The 5,574-nt window shown below is 35.8% G+C and overlaps 1 pseudogene; it reads left to right on the top strand.

Annotated features, from left to right (window-relative positions):
- The first annotated feature begins 4,685 nt into the window (after nucleotides 1-4,685).
- LOC102128816 (GTPase KRas pseudogene) lies at nucleotides 4,686-5,248 on the top strand (annotated as a pseudogene).
- Nucleotides 5,249-5,574: the final 326 nt, after the last annotated feature.

The following is a 5,574-nucleotide window of genomic DNA, read 5'->3' as shown; positions in this document are numbered from 1 at the left end:
TCTTACCTGACCAATCTGCATTTGGCACAGTGAAAATGTTCTAATTCTTGCATCTCCCATGCAAATTTATTCTCTATGTCAGCCATAAAATATCTTAGTTCTTCAGCCTTTAATTGTACTCCTTCCTTTATTACTACTTCCCTATACTCTTTCTCCCAGGCGATATGAAACAAGCATAAGGCATAGTAGCACTAATGACTACCACTGTAATCTAGAAAAATCAGCTAGTCTGCATTTTCACTATCAAAATCACATTAAATTCAATGTGCCCAACAGTGAATCCATGATATGCACTTTTCCAGCCAGGTCTGACCTGGTCTTGGTCATGAAACTGAAGTCTGAATGAGTTACAACATAAGGTTCTGTGTATATCAGATAAAGCTTACGTGTTTACATACCTATTACTCATTAATTTATGAAGATTATTTATTAATTTCCAGCATTTACCATATCATTAGGTGGCACCAGGATCCATGGAGTTACATCTAAGAGAACTAAACATCTTTAAAGTATCTCTTATCCACAAAACTCATAACCATCCCATAACCAAGACCTGTTATTTTTCTCCTTAATCATCTCTTTAATCTATTAAAATTTATATCTATTATAATTTTTAAAATTTTCACTGCCATTAAAGTTCAAAAAACAGCCAAGTCTTACCTGGACCATTGTAGTAGCTGTTTAACTTGTTTTCTCTCATTCATGCTGCCTTCCCCCAATTCATTGTACACACTACAATCAGAGAGATCTTTAAAAAGACAAATATGATAATGTCATCTTCATTGAAACTCTTCAGAAACCTCTCATTGCTTCTAGGATTAAAAAAAAAATTGACTTGGCATACAAGATCCTAATTCTTCAACCACATCTTGCAATATTCTTTTTTTTTTTTTTTTTTTTTTTTTTTTTTTTTAAGACGGAGTCTTGCTCTGTCACCTAGACTGGAGTGCAGTGGTGGGATCTCGGCTCACTGGAACCTCCACCTCCCAGGTTCAAGCAGTGCTCCTGCCTCAGCCTCTTGAGTAGCTGGGATTACAGATGCACTCCACCATGCCCAGCTATTTTTAGTAGAGACGGGGTTTCACCATGTTTGTCAGGCTGGTTTCAATCTCCTGACCTCATGATCTGCCCACCTCAGCCTCCCAAAGTGCTGGGATTACAGGTATGAGGAACCATGTTTGGCCTCATTTTGCAATATTCTATCCCTTTTCTCTGCATTCTAGGCTTACCGGCTCTCTTTAAGTTTCCTGAACTTGTCACATGACTTTTGTACATATTGTCTACAAATGTATATTTGTACCATTTGTACGTATGCACACATATATTGTCCACATGTATAAAATGTTAAACCCATAGTTCCACCTCCTCTCATTCCTCTCTGTGAGTGCCGTGGACTGCAGCTGCTGCTAATTCACTATCTTGGCCTCTCCTCAACTAAGATACTTTTTATGGGTTTATCAACACATAACCCCATTGTAAGTCAAGAATATCTATAGTATACTCAAGAATTTACTGTTTATGTCTTCTGTTTGTTCATACAAAAAGATACAAAACCCAAAACTGATTACTGATTTTTAGCACATGATCCATAATGCTATCTTATAAAAAGGAGTAAAAATGTAACTCATTTGAACTAAATTTGTTCAATAATAGCTCAACCATAATACATCTTAATTTATTATAATCTAGGAACCCATAATTTATATACACTGAGGTAATTGCTACTGTTTGTCTATCCAAATCAATGAACAGTCCTCAACTGTTAGGCCTATGTCCTGGAAACTAATCAACTAGAGTTCCATGTTAATCTGTTTCTTTCTATGCTTTATTTGAATATCTGGTACGTATAAAGATGGTTATAAATTTTTCCATTTGAGATATCAATAACTAGAACTGTTTTTTTCTTTTATCTTACAGTCAAGCTTTCATCATTATTTTCCAAGTTCTTAACAACTCTTTGTTAACAAATAAAAAGAATCCAGTAAAATGCCTGAGACATTGAAGGCACTCAATAAATGTTATTTATCCAACTGACCTTACACACGATTTTAATTTACCGTACTATTTTCTCAAATTTGCCCATTATTATCCTTGTCTTATTAAAAACATAAAAAATCATAAGTGCCTTTATTTTCTTTTAAAATTCTAAAATGCTTATTTTTCTTTGAAGCAATGTACAAAGAAAAATAACTTGACAATTTGAATAACTCTGACAAAGATCTTAAGCCCTACCTTTAGGAGCCAAACAACAGTGGCAGAAAGAGACATGAAGTAAACAGTGACAAAAATACTACAATAAAAATATGTTCTATGACCAGAAAGATGAATCAAGTTTTCTTGTTTAGGAGAGTTAAGCAGAGTGGTATTTATGTTATTTATAGGAGGACAAGGGGGGTAAAAAGAGATACCAGGAATATGCAGAAAGAGTGTCACATATTCCAGAATATTTAAGCACCCAACCCAGATGGAGTTCAGAATGAATGGCAGGGGTAGGTGGGATGAGGCTGGGTAGGCAGACGCATGCTAGATCAGGGAAGTCTGTGTATTTGACTTGAAGGAGCAGAAAAACATTGAAGGATTTAAAGGATACAAGCAATGTGAGGAGATTTGGCTTTTTGAAACCTCACTGTAGTTGCAGCAGCATGGTGCTTTTATTTAATAAGGCCTCTCCAAAGAGAAAATGAGGGCAGTTTAAGAGCTGTATAATTTATAGTAAGTTATATGACAGCTATCACTAAAACAGTATTATCAATTTACTGCTTTTTACAATGGAGGAAGAGAGCAAGTCTTGGATTAGTGCACTAAAGAAAACTAACCTTTTCCTCCATAAATGCAAAGATTGCATACAGAACAATTATGTCAGACTAATACAATTTATTTCTATGATGTCATCTATCTGCGCTTCAGTAAAGATGGATCCAGTTCCTGATGGAAATCAAAATAACAAGCTAGACTGATACAATCTAGAACACTCCACCACTGGGAGAAAGAACATGAAATTAGAGGAAGGGCTGATTACTTCTGTTTGGAAACAGAGGGTAGCGGGTGGGTGATCTGCCTATAGCTACTGCTGTTTAGTATCTTTATTCATCAATGTTTGAGTGCTTACCTATTAATTTTTCATATGATAAAAAGTTTGTCAAAATTGATTACTTGAAAAAGCAAACATCTTTACATTTTAATGCATATTATATAGATGAAAGTACAGTATAAACAAATGAAAAGCAATATATGAAGAAGAAAACAAATTCTAAGTAAAGAAAAATTGTATCAGAAAAGTTTAATGTGTTCCTGGGGCCATGAAGATCCTCATGTATATAAATGCATTCATGAATTAAGTTATGCTGGTAGTTTAACATGCATGTATTTTGCTGCAATGTGCAAATAAAAGTATGTAAGAAATTTAAATGATTCCTCTTAAAGAAGCATTTCATCCTACTCAGGTAAACAAATTTATTTTGACATCATATTTCAATTATAATATTGTCATAAACCCTTTCACTTACTAAATTTTAATCCTCATAATAACCCTATAATACAGGTACTACTGTATCTCATTTTAAAGATAAGGAAGCTGTTGGCCGGGCATGGTGGCTCATGCCTGTAATCCCAGCACTTTGGAATGCCAAGGTGGGTGGATCATTTGAGATCAGGAGTTTGAGACCAGCCTGGCCAACATGGTGAAACCCTGCCTCTACTAAAAATACAAAAATTAGCCGGATGTGGTAGGGAGCTCCTGTAATCCCAGCTACTTGGGAGGCTGAGGCAGGAGAATTGCTTGAACCCAGGAGGCGAATGTTGCCATGAGCTGAGACCACGCCACTGCACTCCTACCTGGGCGACAGAGTGAGACTCCGTCTCAAAAAAAAAAAACAAAAGATGAGGAAGCTAAGTATCATAGTCACTAGTAAACTGTGGAGTAATTTCAAGATCTAGAGAAAAATTTTTAGCAGATAAGGATTTAAAGCAAACTAAACTTATTAGAAATAGGTACTGGACATTATTTATTGCCACATTTGAATATTCACTAGGAGAATACAATAGCATTAGACATATCAGGAATTTTACAAAGCATGATCAAAATTTGATTTGATGTAATGCACAGTAACATGTCAAAAATATCCGAAATATTGTTTATAACAGTGACCTAGTAAGGATGATTTTGACCCAAGTTACTGTTTGAAGAGAAAACTGGAGGAGACTATTTCTAGCAGAATATTCTTTATCCTCTGGAGGGGCCTTTCACATGCCAACAACCTGACAGATGATGAAGAATGCACCATGACAAAACTGACCTCAAACTTTCAATAAGATTCACAATGTTATTCTTTTTTGCAGATGCTTTTTAGCTACTACACTGCAATTTAGAAAACAATGACTCCAGGGAGAAGCATGGTCTACTATTTAGTGCATTGTGTAACATTAAGATCTACTGAAATTTGCTGGTTCTTTGAAATAAAATGAATCTTTAGAGCTTGACATTATCCTGCATCATAAATTGCTAAAGAACGGAATGAACTTTGAGTGTCTTACCTTGAGAATAAGTACATTCACTTAAAGTATATAAGACAAATACTGGCTTAGATGAAGCTCCACCACTACTCCCGGCCCCCGCCTTTCGGACTGGGAGCTAGCCTGGCGCAGGCACTGAAGGCAGCGGCAGGGCCAGAGGCTCAGCGGCTCCCATGACTGAATATAAACTTGCGGTAGTTGGAGCTGGTGGCGTAAGCAAGAGTGCCTTGACGATACAGCTAATTCAGAATCATTTTGTGGACGAATATGAGCCAACAATAGAGGATTCCTACAGGAAGCAAGTAGTAATTGATGGAGAAACCTGTCTCTTGGATATTCTCGACACAGCAGGTCAAGAAGAGTACAATGCAGTGAGGGACCAGTACATGAGGACTGGGTGGGCGGGGGAGGGGTTCTTTGTTTATTTGCCATAAATAATATTAAATCATTTGAAGATATGCACAATTATAGAGAAGAAATAAAAAGATTTAAGGACTCTGAAGATGTGCCTTTGGTCGTAGTAGGAAATAAAATGTGATTTGCCTTCTAGAATAGTAGACACAAAACAGGCTCAGGACTTAGCAAGCAGTTAGGGGATTCCTTTTATTGAAACATCAGCAAAGACAAGACAGAGTGTTAATGATGCCTTCCATACATTAGTTTGAGAAATAAAGAAAAGATGAACAAAGATGATAAGAAGAAAAAGAAGTCAAAGACAAAGTGTGTAATTATGTAAATACAATTTGTACTTTTTTCTTAAGACATACTTAAGTAAAAGTGATTTTTATACATTACACTAAATTATTAGCATTGTTTTAGCATTACCTAATTGTTTTCCTGCTCCATGCAAACTGTTAGTTTTTACCTTAAATGCTTATTTTAAAATGACAGCACAAACTTTTTTTTCCTCTAAGTGCCAGTATTACCAGAGTTTTGGTTTTCAAACTAGCAATGCCTGCACAAAAGAAACTGAATACCTATGATTTCTGTCTTGGGTTTTTTGGTGCATGCAGTTGATTACTTCTTATTTTTCTTACCAATTGTGAACATCGGTGAGAAACA

The sequence above is a fragment of the Macaca fascicularis genome, chromosome 4 (genome assembly GCF_037993035.2).
Source record: "Macaca fascicularis isolate 582-1 chromosome 4, T2T-MFA8v1.1".
Classification (NCBI taxonomy): domain Eukaryota; kingdom Metazoa; phylum Chordata; class Mammalia; order Primates; family Cercopithecidae; genus Macaca; species Macaca fascicularis.
This window is presented reverse-complemented; position numbering and strand designations above follow the sequence as displayed.